This window comes from Canis lupus, chromosome 15 (genome assembly GCF_011100685.1).
Source record: "Canis lupus familiaris isolate Mischka breed German Shepherd chromosome 15, alternate assembly UU_Cfam_GSD_1.0, whole genome shotgun sequence".
Taxonomy (NCBI): Eukaryota; Metazoa; Chordata; class Mammalia; order Carnivora; family Canidae; genus Canis; species Canis lupus.
Window position 1 is genome coordinate 40,043,674 of NC_049236.1, and position 18,376 is coordinate 40,062,049.

An 18,376-nucleotide genomic window follows, 5' to 3' on the forward strand; every position below is an offset into this window, starting at 1 on the left:
ACTGTAGTGAGTTGTGGTTTACGAGGTAGAACACAGATTTTGGAGTCAGACAGATCTGGGCTTAAATTCTGCCTCTGGCACTTACTGGCTGCTTGACCTAGGGCAAGTTGCGATCCAGTTTCCTCATCCATGGAGTTGAAATAGTAACAGTCTCCTTGTACACATGCTGTGAGGATTAGTGTCAGTTGTGCAAAGTATCTAGCACATAGTAGGCCCTCAGTAATTTTTTTTTCATTATGAACATCATACTTATCTCCTTTATGGGACTCTGAGTTCCTTATGGGCAACAACTACACAGTTGCACATGGTATGCACTTACTAAACGTATGTTGAGTGGTGAACACGACCCATTAAGTGTGACGATCCCTGTCTGCTTATTAGTAACATGCATCCTTATCTCAAGTCTCAAGTGGTGTTCAATTTGAGTCATAGCTCAGATTTTTGGGAAATACAGAAACAGATAAGGTAGGAGGCTTTGCTTGCTGCTTCTAACCTGATGTGTTTGTCTCTCCAGGTTATGATGTTGCTGGGCCTGTTGCAATTGGGCTCACCCACTGGAAAAATCCATATGCACAAGGCAGACCCACCCTCCCATCAGATCTGCCTCTCTTCATCTCCAAAGATGCAGGCATCCCTGTGTACCATCGATCCTTCACCCACAGGACTGAGCTGGCCACACCTCTATCTTGCCCAGCCTCACTGTCCATCACTCCAGTGCCTTCTTACAGCAGCAGCAGCCAGGAAACCCTCAGTCAAGACACGACAGGTAAGAGTGTTGGCTCTCTGATGGAGATTCAGAGCTTGCACTTACAGGTTCCTTCACGCATTTCCCTGAACAAACTGCATCTGCATTTCTGCTTGTACAATGCTGTGGACTCTGACAATTCCCCTGTATTCACTGGCCCTTGGTAGCTTGACCATACCAGGGGGAAGGTTAGATGTGTTTAGGAATATTTGACCACGGTGTTGGTTCTATTGGGTAAACATCATCTGGAAATCAACTCCCCATCAGAATTCTGAGTTTTGTCATATGAATTTTTGTTTGATGTCTTTAATTCTCTGTTTAGTGATGAGGCATCTTTCATGGACTACACTCTAGTCTTCAGAAACATCATTTTTGAATACCTTAGTTACTAGCAAGTCGTGCTGTGCCACCACATTGCTCTTTGTCAGGGCTTTGCTAACTGCTGCCTGTCAGCCAAATCTGAGCTGTCCACCTGTTATTTGTGTGGCTCAAGAACTAGGAATAGGTTTTACTTTTTAAAAAATGATTGGTGTCATCGTTCATTCATTAAGTCTGACTTAGTATTGATTGTAGCTGCTATAACAATACCCGGACCAGGTGGTCTATAAACAACAGAAACTTATTTATCACAGTCGTGGAGGCTGGAGGTTTAAGATCAGGGTGCCAGCGGGGCCAGGTGAGGGCCCTTGGTCAGGTCTTAGACTTCTTATGTTATCCTCCTACGGTGGAAGGGGCGAGGGATCTTTGTGAGGTCCCTTTTATGAGAACACTAATCTTATTCTTGCAGGCTCCACCCTCATGACCTAAACATCTTCTTTTTTTTTTTTTTTTGACCTAAACATCTTCTGAAGGCCCCATCTCCTTAATACCATCACCTCAGGTATTAGGATCTCAACATACGAATTTGGGGGATGAGGGGATAAATATTCAGACCATAAGCTGGAAAAAAAAGAATCATGATATTTGGAGACATATGTAAATTATGTGAAATTTAGATTTCACTGTTCATTATAAAGTTGTATTGGGACATAGCCACATTCATTTATGTATTATTGTCTCTGGTGGTTTTTAGTGACAATGGCCCAATTGAGTAATTATGACAGAGCCTGTATGGCCCGCAAAGCCTAAGATATTTACAGTCCGGCCCTTTGCAGAAAAATGTTTGCCAGCCGCCGATCTGTGGGATCTCCGGGAGTCATGACTTAAACAGCCAGGGCAAGAAAAATGCTCACGACACATTGCCTTAAAATGTATAACTTACCTTGCACTTTAGATGAGTTAAAGAATGCTTTATGCAAGGATAACCCGTTGTTTTTATTTCTAAAGTCTCACTTGGCACTTTAAATTATGAAAAACCTCTCCTGCCACATTTTTCTCCTGTAGATATAGCACTTAGAAGTAATGGCTTAGTCGGACAAATCCAACGGGTAATCTCCGTTCTGGAATATAAATCTATGAAGTTGACAATGCGACATTCAGGATGACACTGAACAGCTCATAGATGCCGCCATCTGGAGGTGAGATGCTGATGTTGCAGAAGTTCGGGATTGTCAAAAGCCACGTCTGAAACAGGAGACTGCAGGCTCCCCTAAATGTGCAGGATCTCCACCGACTTGTTAACGATGCACATTCTCGCCCCCCCCGCCCCCCTCCGGGGAGGCTGTGTCCATGGCAGGGAGTAAGCTTCAGCAGTCTGTGTTCTGCAGGCCACCCTCTCCGGAGAGTTTGGTTTCTGAGGTTTCTCTAGATGCCTTGGGGTTCCCTTCGGTTAAGTGGCTAGATGGTCTTGCCTGGCTTGTTAAGGGACATTTGCATACAGGAACTGTCTTTCCAGGCCTAACTGAGGACTGATTTAAGAGTAGAAAAACCACGCTCTGGGTTGAACTTCAAAATTTCCTGGGTCTTGATGTAATTGTGAATGAAAAAGGACTCTGTGCTTACTTTAAAAGCTTAATAAAGTCTGAAGTTAAAAAAACTGCAGTGCTGCTTTTGGCCAGGGTAGCTGCAGGGTTCTGGCATTTCTTTGGCAAAGAGGAGCATGAACTGGCAGCTGCCAGATTAACATTTTATCACGTTTCTCCACAAGTTGACTTTTTCTTTCCACAGAGTGCCATCCTCAGAAGCGATCCAATTTCTAGAGGAGGTTTCTATTTTTAACTCGCAGATTTTCAAAAACAAATTAAAAGCCCATAGTTTTCTTCGTTCCTGGGAACTTTCCATTAGCAATAAAATTCTGGATTTTTTCCCCACCCAATTGTTTATTATTATTTTTATTTCTATGCTTATAAAGTTATCCTCAGCATTTACAGATATATTAAATGAGCATGTAGTATTTTATTATAGAAAATTAAAGATGCTAGTATAGCTTCTGTAAGTCTCAATTTTGATTATATGTAATCAAAATATATTTGTTTGATTTTTTACAACAATTTATTGATTTTAATACATATTTCTGTGTGAATGCATCCAGTTTCCTTTCTCCTTACTTTCTTTTTTCTTTTTTAATAAGGTTGATGTTATTATTTGTTTATATTTTAGTTTTTGCTTCCCTTGCTAGTTTGAAGAAACCTCTAGGGTGAGACAAGTGGTTCCACTACACCAGAATTTCCTAAAGATTCCAGGCTGTGCCAGCTATCCCTTCACATTTCTAAGCCATCTCTCTTCTGCAAGGCTGTAGGTCTGATGTTGGAGGAGCCAACCCATTTTAGTCACAAAATCACTTTACACTTCTCTCTTGATTGTCGGAGTTTTCTTATGCTTAAGAATTTCTCCAAACATATTTAAAAATAATGTTTCCATTTAATAAACCCACTCTACAATTCTAGAAGCAACTAAAAAGACACAAAATGACTAGAGTTTCTGGAATTCTCCTTTTACTGAGCTCTGTTTACTCTTGCCATCATCCTGTGCCATCATCCTTTCCCATTATTGCATGACTAACTCTTACAATAGGTTCTCTAGGTTTGACTTTACCTAACCCTACTTGCCACCTTGCACAGTGAACAGCCTATGAAACTGCATGGTGGCCCTGGACATGGCACCCCTTCCTTATGGTGGAGAATGTTTTAATCAGTAAATAAATTGAGGCAGGTTAAGTTGGAAAAACAGTCTCCATTGTCTGGCTGGCTGCATCATTTTCATCCTTCTAGCCATCCATCCTCTGATACACACCGAATTCCCACTCCATGCCATGTACTGTGATAAGTCCTTGGAATACAAAAGTGATAAGGTGTCACCCCTGAGGAGCTCAAAGTCTGCCAGAGGAGACATATAAGCAAATATAGTATTTTAATTCAGTGTGGTAAGTGCTAAGATAGAAGATTTAACATTAGGTGATCACATACACATTTTTGTTATTATTTCATTAACATAGTATTAACATATAAATAATAAAGTATTAAAATATGCTATTATAAAAATATAATATGAAGATATATTCATGAAAATATATTGAGCACAAAAGATGTTACTAAATTATTTCTTCAATTAAAATAAGATGAGTTTGGGAGAACCATAGGAGGGAAGTCTGGGAACTGGCTCTGTCTCAGACATTCTGGGTAGATTTGATACCCAGTTTTTGATGATCAAGCTTTCCAACTTGCTTCACTACCAGCACATGACTTGCATTTTTGGCCACTCTCTGCCTCTAGCTGATTCTCAGTCACTCTCTCCCATTGTATTCAGTGTCCAGCAGCATGCTGATGACTCCAAAGTGCTATTGCCCTGTCTGATTTCCCTGCCAAGCTTTAAAGATGTATTTGCCTTCCAGAACTTTCAGCCTGGATGTATCCCAGACATCTCAAAATTACGTGCCACTAAAGGAACTTTCTCCTGGTAGCTCTCAGAGTTGATTTTCTTACTCTATTTAATGGTGTCACAGTCTGTCCAGACTCCTAAGCCAAGAAGTTGGTGTCCTCATGCTCAACTCTCTGCTGGCGATCTGCCTCCAGAGCCAGCTGGCTAACACATGCATTATATTTACCTGAGAAATATCTCCAATTAAGAGCATTCTCATCATCCCTAACAGAGACTAGCTCAAATTCTCATCATCTCTACCTGGACTAGTACAGCAGTCTTAAAGCCAGCCTCCCTACATCTTAATTCTTCCATGTCCACAGGGTTCACTTGTCCAAATCCATCTCTCTGTCTTTCTCTCTTCCTTCTTCCATTACTGCCCTCTCCTGCCACTTGTGAAAACTTGTGTTATTTCCCCATGGCCAACAGAATAAAGTCTAAACCCTTCATATATGGTACTTGAGGGCCTTCCTGACTAGCTTACCTGACCCCCTAACATCTCTCACCACCCTCTTCAGATGCATCCATGCAGTAGTTACATGGTATTCTTTACTGTTCCTCAAAGATTCACAATTTTGCACATGCTGTGCCATTTGTATGGATACCCTTCCTTATACTCTCCTCCTAGGAAATTTTTTTCTTCAGATGTACCTAACAGGTGACCTCCTCTGTGAATTCTTTTTTTCTCCTCAGCATATTTAATCGCTCTTTCTGTTTCCACTGGCAGCTCCTATTGACATCTTGAATTCTGCTCTTGTTAGACTGCAGAATAGTTTTTGTGTGTGGCTGGCCTACTAGATGGAAAGTTCTTCTATTGAGAATTGGTGTCTTAATCATGCATTTTTTGGTCATTGTTGAGCCTGGCATATAGGAAGTGTATTTTCTATGACTGTTTCAACTGTTGATTAGACACAGTGGAAGAGACAATTAGGCCTGGAAGATAGAGCTGAAGAAATCCAAATGCAGAATAGAGAGATAGGAGGCAGAAAAACGAGACGGAGGAGGTTGAAATATAGAAGACAGAATGAGAAAGTCCAACATGCAATGAATAGAAATCCTTTTATGGATTAAGAGAATAGAAAGAATGGAGAGACATAGAATATTAAAAAGCAACAACAATAATTTCCCAGAATTGACGAGAGATACAAATATTTTGATTCAAGAACACAATGAGTGCCAAGAAAAATAAGTAAAATTAAATTCACATATTATAAACATATTCTGGTGAGTTAGCAAAACACAATAACAAAAATATTAGAATTCTCAGGGGAAAAAACAGATTTCTTACAAATGAGAAACAAACTGAGGGTAGACTTTCCAATAGTAGTGATAATGGCCAGAGGATAGTAGATTGATGTCTTAAAAGTACTGAAGGAAGTAACAGTCAATTCAGAATTATAAATCTAGCTAAATGATAACTGAAGAGGGAGGTCAGCTTTAAAACATTTTTCTTTTGGAAAAAGATTGGGAAAGTATACCCCATGCACCCCTAGTGAAAGGATGACTGAAAAGCCTGTTTTAGAAAAGAAGGAAATTGAACCTAGAAGGAAGGACCAAGATGAAAGAAATAATGAGGGGAAACTATATCTTTTTAATTCCAAAGGATACTCTCTAGAAGAATAGTTTTCAACCAAAACTGATTTTGTTTCTGGCGGACATTCGGCAATGTCAAGAGATGTTTTTGGTTGACCCAAGTGAGGAGGAGCTACTCGGGTGTTGGAGGCCAGGAATGCTGCTAAACATTGTGCAATGCATGCGACATGGTCACTAACTCATTGTTTCACGTTCATCATTCATTCTTCATGCTACTTCCTTCCTTCCTTTGTGTTTCTCTTCCTAGGTGTTGCACCCTGCCCTTGCAACGGGCCCTGCCATTGTGGCATTTCTAGGGCTCTGTTCTTTCTGAGGCTATCCTTGATAAAGTGTGCCTTTGGCACTTTGGATTTTCCCTTTTCTGTATTTCTTCCTGTCCTTTAAACTCTTCCTAAGTTTTATTTCATGCTGCACCTAGGCCTTTTCTCTTCTCGTGCACTTGATCAGTTTCTCAGCCTTGTCATTATTGACCGTTTTGAGCAGAGTGATTCTTTGCTGTGGGGGCTGTCCTGTGCACCGTAGAGGTTTAGCAGCATCTCTGGCCTCTATCCCTCTGGATGCTCATTATGACAACCAAAAATATCTCCAAACATTGCCAGATGTCCCTGGTGTGTGTGTGTGTGTGTGTGTGTGTGTGTGTGTGTGTGTGAGCAAAATTGTCCCCAGTTAAAAATCATTGACTTACGTCAATTGAACCTGTCCCTGTTCTTTGGAGTTCTGCTTAGTGGGAGTAAGCTGGTAACCTAATTGTTGAGAATGTATTTGTGGGTTGTAATGAGTTTGACCTTATCTTTAACAAGAGCCTTTTGCAAACTGTATCCTCATCGAATGGATATGGAGGGAATTTCTTTCCAAAGAGGGAGATCCCCCCCCCACACACACACACACATTTGGTGTCATTAAAAAAATAAGATTTATTTATTTATTAAGACAGATTGAGAGAGAGCAAGAGTGAGAGCGAGAGCGAGAGAGAGAGAGAGAAAGAGAGAGAGAGAAAGAGAGGGAGCGCAAGTGACAGCATGAGCTGGGGGAGGGGCAGAGGGAGAGAAAATCTCAAGCAGACTCCCTGCAGAGGCAGAGCCTGACAGTGGGGCTTGATCCCACAATGCTGAGATCATGAGCTGAGCTGAAACCAGGAGTCAGATGCTTACCTGTGTGAGCCACCCAGGAGCCCCAAGGTGACGCCTGTGATACTTGCCTGCTGGCTCCCACTTTATAGCCCTCTGAGGTGATGTCATAAATCAGAGCTGCTCCATTTGTGTCCAAGACCTGTGGTAATCTCCTTGCATCTCTCTACACAGGAAAAAGTGAGAACTCACACCTTTTGTGTCATGCTCTCCTCCTCCTGCCTGTCTTTTGCATGCCTCATGCCTCATCATGCCTCCCCACTTTCCCCCTAGTGGTCTCCTGGTAGATTTGGGTTTTAGAAAGAGATCCTTAGTGAATTCCAAACATTTCTTATGGATTTTAAATATGTTCCTTATGGGGCGCCTGGGTGGCTCAGTCATTTAAGTATATGCCTTGGGCTCAGGTCATGATCCCAGAGTCCTGGGATTGAGCCCTGCATCGGGCTCCCTCTTCTTGAGGTGTCTGCTTCTCCCTCTCCCACGCCTCTTCCCCTGCTCATGCATTCTCTCTCTCTCTTTCTCTCAAATAAGCAAATAAAATCTTAAAAATAAATATGTCCCTCATTTGTGAAAGGGAAGGAAGATGTAAATGACTATTCTCTGTTTCAAAGTGGTGATCACTTCCCAAGAGCCTAGCTCTTACCTGTGTACTCACAGTCTAAGCACAGCACTATGTCTCACGTGGGATGGGAGATGTTCATTTACCTTTCCTAGTGACCTCGTAAGCTTACCAGTGCTGCTTTATGTGTGAACTCTGAAAACCTGAGATACACCAGACTAAGGTGATACCATGGATTTGTCTGAAATACAGAGTACTTTAGAAGGGGCATCTATTTAATAGCATGAATTTAATTTCTTTCAACAAAATTGTGACTAGATACATTCAGAATTGATGCTGAAGGAAACAGGAGAATTTTAAATTTCAGAGGTAAGGTGCCACAAAGAGTGACCCTGCAAATTGAGCTCCTGATATGACCATGAGAGTAAAGTGACCCAGCTGGGAGATGAATAGTCTCCCTATTAGAGGTGCCAAGAGATGCCCACAGACCTGCCCCTGCTTGCATACTGTGTGACCAGTCAGACTAAATCCAGAAGCTCTGCTTGAAGTGTTAGCCCAGCTCAGTTCACGATACAGAGTAGTGGAAGGACAGCTACAGAAAACAGGACATTTTCCAAGTGATGTATTAGACATTTAACATGATTATTGATGTAGTTGGATTAATAATATTTACCTATAGGTATACAGGTAAAAGCTAGACCCTTTGTAGCTGCTCTTCATTGCATTCGTTCATGGTTTCTTTTTTTTTAAGATTTTATTTATTTATTCATGAAAGACACACAGAGAGACAGGCAGAGACACAGGGAGAGGGAGAAGCAGGCTCCCTCTGGGGAGCCTGATGTGGAACTCGATCCCAGGACCCCGGGATTATGCCCCGAGCCGAAGGCAGACCTCCAACCGCTGAGCAATCCAGGCATCCCTCTATGAATCTTCTTTAATGGAGTGGGTACACACCTGCTTCTTCCTCTGCCTTAAAAATGTTCCTTTTGATTAAAAAAAAAAAAGAAATATAAAAAAAATAAAAAATAAAACTTCTAAAAGTTTTCACCTGAAACTCATGTGACATTGTGTGTCAACTACAATTAAAAAAAAAAAAAAACTTCTAACAACAACAACAACAAAAAAAAGGTTCCTTTTGTCAAAATGTCCCTGAAGGAGTGTTTCAATTTTTTTAAAGATTTTGTTTGTTATTTAGGGTGGGAGGGGCAGAGGAAGAGGGAAAAAGAATCTCGAGTGAGACTCCTCTCTGAGTCTGACTTGGGGCTGGATCTCAGGACTCTGAGATGACGAGCTGAGCCGAAACTAAGAGTCGGTTACGTAACTAAGCCACCAAGGTGCCAGGAGTGTTTCAATTTTAATTGTATGCTATGGAAAAGATTTCCCGGTAAGGTTTATGTGAAATGTGTGTCTGATGGTTAACCTGTATAAGTTGGGTGGTCATAACAAGTCAAACCACTTGTCCTGGTTTTTTGGAAGGTGATTTGTGGTTTTCTGGAACACTGTTTGGGTAGAAGGTATCACAATAGAAGGGCAGGCATTTGAGTGGAGGTTGGTTAGGTAAGGGGCTGAAGTTCTAGGCAGTGGGTCAGCGTGCCAAGGTTGATTCCAGGGCAGCTGAGAGTAGTTGTGTCCTTCCCTTCAAGGTTCAACACTGAATGCGTTGTTCATAGAGATACTGTTGCACGAGGTAATTGGGTTCTCTCAGCTGTCACTCTGGTATTTCTAATTTTTTTTGGCATTCAGATCCAAAATCTTAACCACCATGTATATGCCACTTCTTAGAAAAACTGACATTAGTTGGGGATTCCCTGCACTTGAGGACTAAGAGGATCACTGGAAATATTCATTTGACAAGAGAATTGACTCAGAGACATAAATTGCTGAGCTCTCTTCAGAGTTCCTAATTTCCCTTTGTTCTCTTAAATTTGGCTATATTGTTCTTTTCAGAATTCAAGGCCCTGCCCTGTCATTTGATTTCTGATTCTAGCACAATCTTGTTAATTCCTTCCCTGTGTGTGGTGGTTATTTAGTTTTAGAAGATTAAAGACACCAGTGAATCAAGAAGTGATTAATGGCACATGAGGACAAAGTCAATTAAATGATGCAGCTGTGAAGTTACTTGAGGATTTCTGGTATAAGAAATTGAAAAGCTTGACTTAAGGCTGTATTTAATTTGATTTGTAAAGAATAATATATTTTAGAATCAAAGGCATTCAGATGCTACAATAAAGTCATCTATTCATCTAGTTGTCTAAGCTCCTGCTACTCAAAGTGTTGTCCTCAAGAGATAAGCGGGCCTGGTTGAAACAGTCCAAAGGTGTGGATATGATGGGCATTTTAGAGATAGGTTTAATTGGACTTGTGATTAATAGATGTGGTATGTGAGTGAGTGGAGATCCTGAGTAATGCCTTAAAGTTAAAATATGATACTGAAGCTTCGGAGCTTAGACCAGAGATTCTCAAACTTTATTTTTTTTTAAGATTTCTTATTTATTAATTCATGAGAGACAGAGAGAGAGAGAGAGGCAGAGACACAGGCAGAGAGAGAAGCAGGCTCCCTAGGGGGAGCCTGACGTGGGACTCGATCCTGGGTCTCCAGGATCATGCCCTGGGCTGAAGGGAGGCGCTAAACCGCTAAGCCACCCAGGGATCCCTAGATTCTCAAACTTTAATGTGAATGAAAATCACCCGGAGAGCCAGATCCTCTTAGTAGCTGTGGAGGGATGGGGGTGAGATTCTGCATTTCTAACAAGCTCCCATGTGATGGTTGTGGAGCTTGGAATTTAGTACAAGATGCAGATAACAATATTATACCAAAGAGCATATGGTTACCAACAAGCAGGTGCTGTGAAAGGAAGGGATATTCTTGAAGAATCTTGGTAGTATTGTTTTGATCAAAACATGCCTCTGAGTTCCCCAAACTGTGCTCTGTAAAGACATTTGCTTTACCCCCAGCTTTAAGTGGAAGGTCTGCTTGGGATGGGAAAATTATTGACCTATGAGTATAAATGTTTAGACACTAAAAACCAAACAAAAAACCCAACCACCATGGTACTGACTTGAGAGGGAACTTAGTTATCTTAGTTTGGGCTCCCTGGGAAATAGATGCTGAACCAGAGATGTACATGTAAGAAGTTTATTGCGGAGAGCCCTTGGGATCAAGGTGAGTGTGTGTGTGTGTGTGTGTGTGTGTGTGTGTGTGTGTGTGTTTGTGTGTATGTGTAGGGGGGATGGAAGGGTGGAAGATTAGAGAGATGATCTGGACTGTAATGTTGCACAAAGGACTCAGCCCATCACAAAGGGAGATCCGGAGCTGGGATGACCCTACAGAATTGTCCCACCATGGGGCTTTTGGACCCTCCCATCATCGCCTGAATGCAATCTGCTGCTGGGAAGGGACTGACTTTGAGAACTTTGCTTTGAGAGCAAGGCCTCAAGAGAGGCCCAGCTGAGCACCATAGAGTGCCGACACTTTGTAGCGGCTGGGGGAGTAGGGTGGCGCAGCTGGCACCCAGCGTGTTGGCTGGTTGCAGTGAAGGAAGAGGGTACAACCGGGCAGGTGTGGGGAGGAGCTGTGGAGTTCTCCAGCCCTGGGGAAGTAAGTCCCGCAGAGCTCGGCAGGTTGGGGAGGAGACGCTGGCAGCTTGGTTGTTAGGGTGCCGAGCTGAAGTAGGTGAGGGCACTTGAGGTGTGCTCATCGGAATTCAGCAGGTGTGTTGGCACTAGCCAGACTGTAAATAATTTTGAAGGCCAAGACTGGGTAGAGGATCAGGGCTTGGTTCTGTGGAAAAAGAGGCCCAGCATCTGGGCAGATCTTCTGAGCCCTGGATTCAGGCTGGGCTGGTAGCTTTCTCCAGCAGAGGCCGCCGAAGGACCGAGGAGCCCCCCTCTGGTCCTGTTCACCTTGTCATGAGCCTCTGTGTTTGGAAACTTTGCACAGTTTTCTTCTTTTTCGGAGAATAAGGCCACCCCTGACTTATGGTTCTAGTTGGAGAGTGTAAGAGTTGGCTGAACGTCTCTCCTCAGAGGTGGTGTGATCCGTGCGTGCTCACAGCTGCCCTGCCAGGTGCCTGCTGTGTGTCGGGCACCGCGTCGGGTGCGGGGTGTGCTGTGGCAGGGCAGCCGGGCCCTTGCGGAATGGTGGGGGTGCGGGCCTGTGGGCGCTGTGGACCTTAAGGAAGGATGATAAGAATGTGTGGTCCGCTCGGTGACAGACACTAGTGGGGGTTCTCGCGGGTGGGGGGCGGCTGGCGGGGTGCAGCGCAGCCACTGGCCTGGGTGTGGCTGGGGCCTCGGTGTTGGGGGGCGGGGTGGGGGGGGTGGTTCCTGGGATGCTGGTGGATCATGGAGGTGGCAGGAGGAGCGCAGAGCAGCAGGGGGCGCAGGTGCAGCAGCAGGGCCGGGAGGCCCAGCGCAGGTGCAGTGGGGGGTCCCGGGAGCCCCAGCGCAGGTGCAGCAGGGGGCGCAGGTGCAGCGGAGGGGAGGGGCACTGCAGGGCAGCCAAGGGTGAGCCCAGCCACCTGGAGGCGCAGGGGAATCCCTGCTCCCGCAGCGGGGGCGGCGGTGACTCGCCCCAAGTGCCCAAGAACCAAAGCCCACTAGGGAGTGTGACGTCAGGGTGTGTGCTCCAGACTTGGAGAGCAGGTGCAGTCCCTGAGTGTGGCAGCAGGTTGAGCGCGACCTCGAGGATGCATAGGAGCTGGTGAGGATTCTGGTGGGAACGTGGAGACCAGAAACCCGGCTTGTCTCCAGAGCTGTGTCACATATCCTGTTACCTTCATGGGATGGGATCGACCTCTTCGAGCCTTGATTTCTTCATTTGTGAAACGGTGCTTTTATGAGGTACGGTAGACAGGGGTGTTTTTAAAAATCCTAAAATGTGGGTGAAAGCCGCTATTCATTACCCTGGCCCACCGATTCCTTCTTGTCCTTCTCTTGCTGCCTCTTCAGGTTGGCTGGGCTGGGCTGCCCAGTTTCATGGCTTCTAAAATACTATTCAGCTACCTTCTCTCAGTTTATGGCTTTCAAGTTTTGTTTTTGACTCTCACCTAGAGTGAGGAATACTTTTGTATTGTGATCCTGCCCTCCCTCCATCTCCACTGAAAAAAGTTTCAAAAGACACTTAGCTTTATTATTTGTTATATTTTCTGCTATTTTTCATTCCATTCATCCCCCCCGCCCCAAAGTGCTCATTAAGATCCATTAAATTGATGTCATTCCTACTAAAGAATTGCAGCTTAGAAATTGAAAAACATTATTACCTTGAATCCTTCTGAAACCATGTAGGGGTCATAGGAACCATTTTTTCTTAGATATGTGCAAGATCTATTGTATAAGGAAACTATTTCTTTGAAGACTGATTATTAATGTTCCTTAAATCCTCCATGATGCCTGTGACAATGGGACTGTCTCAGAGCTGGATCCCACAAATGGGCTCTATGTTCTTTGAAATTTCCACAGTGAGTTAACAAAGAACTGTGGCAAAGGATCCTGTTTCCATTGACCATTATCACAATAATACTGTATATCAAGCAACCGCAAAACCTCAGTGACATACAACACTAATAAGCATTTACTTGTGCGTCTGGAATTCGGTGGCTCTGTTGATCTGGGTGGGGTTCATTCAGGGTTGGCTGACTGTTGGCCAATCTGAGCTGACCTCAGCTGGAGCAACTAGATGATTCTGCTCTGTTCCACAAGTCTTCCATACTCCAGTAAGTTAGCCCTGGTGTGCTGTCATGAAAGAGAAAGCTTTGCAAGCTTTTGCTGGCAACATACTTGCTCAGGTCCCATTGACCAAACCATGTCAAATGGCTGGGCACAGAGTTAAGAATAGGGCGGAGTGTCTCTCAGTGGGAGGCACTGCAAAGTTACATGGCAAAAGGATGTGGAATTAGGGAAGAACAAAGAATTAGAGCCAATGACACCATTTATCACAGCTTTTCTCACATACATTGTTTCCTTGACTCGAAGGAGGCCCTTTTCTCAAGTGGGTGTCAGATCTGAGTTCTTGGAGCTGAGCTTATGTTATTTGCCCAAAAGAGACATGATGCTGTCCTCCCTATACTCTGGTTATATTATCTTCCTTTTATCCAGACTTCTCATAGTAGCCCTCCTTTCCAGTGCAGTCTTAGGAAAGTAGATACTCAAAAGTTGCATGTTCTGCTAACATGAGATGTGCCGGGTATGCCTGAGTCCTCGCTGTGGGCATAATTTAGATTAAGCCACATCCCACATCATTGTTTGTATTCCTTTCCCCAAGTTATTCCTGAGAAGATATTTATGCCATTGTATTACGATATTTTGAGTTGATTTATGAAGTTGATATATGAAGTATTAGGAGTTGATTTAGATATTAGATATCTAAATGAGAGATCCTAATGAGTAAAGCTACCAATAGCCTGTGTCAAAATATTGTCTTTTGTCCCAATTTTTTCCCCTGAGACTTTTCTCTTAATTTCTAGCTGTCTACTGGACATCCTTTTCTGTTTCCATAAACATCTGTCTAAACCATTTCAGCATTCCTTGTTTCAACGACATGCATCACTATCCATCCTGTTTCTCAAAGAGTAGAAAGTCCTCTTAACCCTTCATCAACAGTACTGATCTGTCCATTCTCTTCTGAATAATGGCAGGCATCATTATTCAGCCAGAAATGACACTGTTCTTTGGTCACTTATGGAGCAGTTTCCCTGTTCAAAGCACTGGAGATTAGAGGGTCACTAAGACATGACTCCTCTTTGAAGCCCAGCATCCGTCCAAGGAAATGCATTGTCAACATGTGATTCATGATCTAACATAGAACTACAAATAAAATTTCTTCCATCCTTTCCCATATTTAGTTGTTCATCAACTTCTTACTCATTCTGCCTCAGAAATGTACCTCAAATCTACCCTTTTCTCTTTCTTCATTCTTGTGGTCACTTCCCCTACCATGGATTAAAGCTTTCTACTCCTGACTAGTGCAGAAGTGTCATGGATGGCTTCTTGGTCTTCAGTCACTCACCCGTTTCTTCTATCCTTCACCAGCCACGGGCTATCATTGGCTAAACCCTCAATCCCAAGATGCCATTCCTTGGCCTGAAAACCATCAGTGGGTTTGGTACTTCTACAGTAACTGGAACATTGAATTATCCTATGACCCACGAATTCCACTCCTAGGTACATTCTCAAAAGAATTGAAAACGGGTGTTCAAAAAAAAACTTGTACACCAGTGTCTCATAGTGGCACTATTCACAATAGCCAAAAAGTATAAAGAGTCTAGATGTCTATCTACTGATGAATGGATAAAGAAAATATGGTATACTCATACAATGAGGCATTATTCATCCAGAATTAAGTACTGATAGATGCTATGGTGTAGATGAGCCTTGAAAACATTGTGTTAAGTGAAAGAAGCTGGACAGAAGAGGCCGTATATTTTATGATTCCATTTATATGAAATATCCAGAATAGGCAAACCTGTAGGCACAGAAAGCAGATTAGTGGTTGCCAGGGGAAAATGAGGAGTGATTGCTTAATATATATAGGGTGTTTTTTTGGAATGCTTGAAGTTTTCTGGAACTGGATAGTGGTGTGGTTTCACACATTAGGAATATAGTAAATGTTTCTAATGATAAATTTTATGTGTTACACAAATTTAAAAAATGCAAACCTGCTTTGTTGAATATTAGTTGACCATAAAGTTGAGAGTCCACTTCTGGATTCTCTATTCTGTTCCATTGATCTATGTGCCTGTTTTTGTGCCAGTACCACACTGTCTTGATGACCACAGCTTTGTAGTACAACCTGAAATCTGGCATTGTGATGCCCCCAGCTACGGTTTTCTTTTTTAATATTCCCCTGGCTATTTGGGGTCTTTTCTGATTCCACACAAATCTTAAGATGATTTGTTCCAACTCTCTGAAGAAAGTCCATGGTATTTTGATAGGGATTGCATTAAATGTGTACATTGCCCTGGGTAACTGACCTGTCAGATAAAGGGCTAGTATCCAAGATCTATAAAAAACTTATTAAACTCAACAGCAAAGAAACAAACAATCCAATCATGAAATGGGCAAAAGACATGAACAGAAATCTCACAGAGGAAGACATAGACATGGCCAACAAGCATATGAGAAAATGCTCCGCATCACTGGCCATCAGGGAAATACCAATCAAAACCACAATTAGATGCTACCTCACACCAGTGAGAATGGGGAAAATTAACAAGGCAGGAAACAACAAACGTTGGAGAGGATGTGGAGAAAGGGGAACCCTCTTGCACTGTTGGTGGGAATGTGAACTGGTACAGCCACTCTGGAAGACTGTGTGGAGGTTCCTCAAAGAGTTAAAAATAGAACTACTCTATGACCCAGCAATCGCACTGCTGGGGATTTACCCCAAAGATACAGTGGCAGTGAAACGCCGGGACACCTGCCAATATAACCGATGTTTGTAGCAGCAATGTCCACAATAGCCAAACTGTGGAAAGAGCCTCAGTGTCCATCAAAAGATGAATGGATAAAGATGTGGTCTATGTATACAATGGAATATTACTCAGCCATTAGAAACGACAAATACCCACTATTTGCTTCGACATGGAGGGACCTGGAAGGTATTATGCAGAGTGAAATAAGTCAATGGGAAAAGGACAAATATTATATGGTCTCATTCATTTGGGGGATATAAAAAATAGTGAAAGAGAATAAGGGAAAGGAGAGAAAATGAGTGAAAATATCAGTGAATGTGACAAAACATGAGAGACACCTAACTCTGGGAAATGAACAAGGAGTAGTGGAAGGGGAAGTGGGTGGGGGTTTGGGGTGACTGGGTGATGGGCACTGAGGGGGGCACTTGGTGGGATGAGCACTGGGTGTTATGCTAAATGTTGGTAAATTGAACTTCAATAAAAAAATTTAAAACAAAAATGCAAACCGTCTGTGGTCAGGGACGATTGGTAATTTGAGTCTGAACTTCATAGTATGGGGTTTAAGACTCTGCTGCTCTTGCCTGGCCTGTCTTCTTACCTCTGTGTCTTCCAAAGACTCTACGTTCTGGCCCTGCTGGTATATGGTAGTGTCTTCCCGCCTTTACTTATGCTGAACTCTTACCTAGACTGTCCTGTTCTTCCTTCTCTTCTCCTGCTAAAATTTAAGATCTGGATCAAATACCATGTGTTTGTGAGGGTTTTGCCATGCTCCTTGCTCTGTGTTCCCCATAGCACCTTATTCAGACAGCTAACTGCAGCAAGTCTTTGTTGAGTGTCTGTCATCATCCTGCCAGACAGTGAGCGCCATGCAGGCAGGGAAAATGTCTGATTTGAATTTGGATCCCTGTGGCCTTGGACAGTAAGTGATCTATAATTATTGATCAATCTTTGTTGAATTAAATGGCTTGGTTGTTGAAGTCTTGGTTCTGTCCTTAAACTAAAGTTGTGTCCTTAATCCTTAAAACTCTTGGTAGTAATCATTATACTTTGATTACAATCATCCTTGATTATCATCTGATTATCATTAATGGTGTTATCTTTAAATTTCTTCCCGGTTTACTAGCACCTGATCAGCACAATGACTTCTTGTCCTGGCAGTTTGAGCACTCACTTTGCTTTTGCTTACTTTCACCTTTGTTGATATTGCAGCTGATACTCTCTTACTTCCCTTCCCTATGCAGAGAAGTCTTTTGAAACCTTGAACCGTTTTCTCTGTTCTAGGGAAAGCCTGACAGAGGACAAATCTTTTCCTATTTTAATTTCTTACTCTTGTATCAAAGGATCATTTAGCCTTAGAACAGCATAGTTGGCAAAGAGGGTCTGAGTGGAAAAGCACGAAAGGGTAGTTTTCTGTACTTAATCCCAAGTCAGGGCTCCAAGCTCCATTAGTATTACTGTCACCATTTTATGGAGCATTAGATACCATCTCCTTACTAAATAAAATGCAATGGCAAAGATTTAAAAGTTCCAGCTAAGTGATTTTGGATATTTTACATTATCCATCTGTCCTGCTAGTATTTTTCCCTCCCAGTTTTATGGAGATATAATTGATGTATAACATTGTATTAATTTAAGGTGTACAACATAAGAATACATGTATTCTGTAGGTTGGCTTTGCATGTTGTTGATGGTTTTCTTTGGCTTTGTAGAAGCTTTTAATGTGACTGACGTAGTCCCACTTGTTTGTTTTTACTTTTGTCTTTGAAAATCCAAAAACCCCAGACAGTCATTGTCAAGACTATTAAGGACCTTGCCACCCATCATGTTTTCTTCAAGAAATTATATGGTTTGTACTGGTGGCTTCAAATTTCAACATAGTGAAGGCTGCCAAAGCTAATTATTTTTGAGTTGAAGATTTAGGAAAGTGTCACTTTAATTTGCACACAGAAAATTATTTTATAATGTGGTTTAGTGATGAAATAGGAATTGACCAGAAAGCTCAAGACTTAACAAGGGACAGGAGGACAATTAGGTGATACTTCATCTCACCCAACTCAACATGCGATTTCTTTTTTAAGTCTGTCTTGCATCTTGAGGAAAAGTTGCTGTATAAGCTTCGTTGCACTAGTTATTGAGACATATTTTT

At 42.6% G+C, this 18,376-nt stretch overlaps 1 protein-coding gene across 1 annotated transcript in view; it reads left to right on the forward strand.

Annotated features, from left to right (window-relative positions):
* ANO4 (anoctamin 4) overlaps positions 1–18,376 on the forward strand; it is a 404,256-nt gene that overhangs the window by 6,972 nt on the left and 378,908 nt on the right. The window contains exon 2 of the mRNA XM_038558801.1: positions 515–766. The gene's annotated coding sequence lies outside the window, so the exon portion shown is untranslated. The remainder of the gene's footprint in view (positions 1–514; positions 767–18,376) is intronic.